This window comes from Elephantulus edwardii, unplaced genomic scaffold, assembly GCF_000299155.1.
Source record: "Elephantulus edwardii isolate Elephantulus edwardi_28Jun2011 unplaced genomic scaffold, EleEdw1.0 scaffold00156, whole genome shotgun sequence".
In the NCBI taxonomy this organism is placed as follows: Eukaryota; Metazoa; Chordata; class Mammalia; order Macroscelidea; family Macroscelididae; genus Elephantulus; species Elephantulus edwardii.
The window spans coordinates 282,249-283,506 of NW_006399906.1; the positions used below are offsets into that span (position 1 = coordinate 282,249).

The following is a 1,258-nucleotide window of genomic DNA, read 5'->3' on the forward strand; positions in this document are numbered from 1 at the left end:
AAATCGACTAAGTGATCCTATGAACAACAGATCTGAAGAACCCTATCCTATCCAGTACCATCCTCACACTTCCTGACACACAAGAGCCCATTGCGACAGTCACTGTGTCAATCCACCTCATTGAGAGTCTTCCTCTCCTTCGCCCACCCTTTCTAGAATCATGTCCCTCTCCAAAGAATAGCTCCTCCTAGGAACATTCTTTAAATAAGTGAGGCAAAGCCTCCTCATTCTTGCCTCCAAAAATCACTCCAGCTGCACCCTCTCCAAGACATACCTGTTTATTCTTTTAGCAGTCAATGGAATGTTCAGTGCCCTTCTCCATCACCACATTTCAAGGCATCAATTCTTTTTCTGTAATCCTTGTTCATTTTCCAGCTCTCAAATGCATAGCAAGTGACAGGAAAGACTATGGGCTGAATTAGATGCACCTTAGTCCTCAAACTGACATCATTACTCCTCAGTAGCAGTCAGGAAATCAAAAGATAAATTGTATTGGGGAAAATCTGCTATCAATGACCTGTCCAAAGTGCTAAAGAGTGATGATACTAGCTATTTTCTCTCCAGCTGCGTGAGTAAAAGCTGCCATCATGAATGACACAGTAACTATACAGATCAGGAAATTCATGACCAACCAGCTATTGCAGCAGAAACAAATGGTTGTTGATGTTCTTCACCCTGGGAAGGCACAGTTCCTAAGACAGAAATTTGAGAAAAAAACCCAGCAAAAAAGTACAAGACCACAGCAGATGTCATCTTTATGTTTGGATTCAGAACCCACTTTGGAGGTGGCAAGACAATGTGCTTTGGCATGATTCACAACTCCTTGGATTATGCAGAGAAAAATGAACCCAATACAGACTTCCACAACATGGACTGTATGAGAAGAAAAAGACATCAAGGAAATGGCTCAAAGAATACAAGAACAAGATGAAGAAAATCAGGTGGACTCCAAAGGCCAACATCGGAGCTGGCCAAAAATGAGCCGGAAATTGGATAACAGAAGAAATAAACATTCTCCAGTGACTTGCACGATGACTGAGTGGCTTTTTTCACCAGAATATTAATAAACTATAAAATCCTTTAAAAAAAGAATAATGCTGTCAGTCTAGGGACTTTAGTGTGCCTTTGCAATTGTTTGCTGTGTATGAGAGCTGGACAGTGACTAAGGATGACAGAAGAACTGATGCCTTTGAGTGGTGGTGCTGGAGAAGAGTATCGAATTGGAGAGGGTGAAAGTTTTCTCCTTAGAGGCAAGGAT

General features: G+C 41.6%; 1 pseudogene; it reads left to right on the top strand.

Annotated features, from left to right (window-relative positions):
* Positions 1 to 587: 587 nt before the first annotated feature.
* LOC102865576 lies at positions 588 to 981 on the top strand (annotated as a pseudogene).
* Positions 982 to 1,258: the final 277 nt, after the last annotated feature.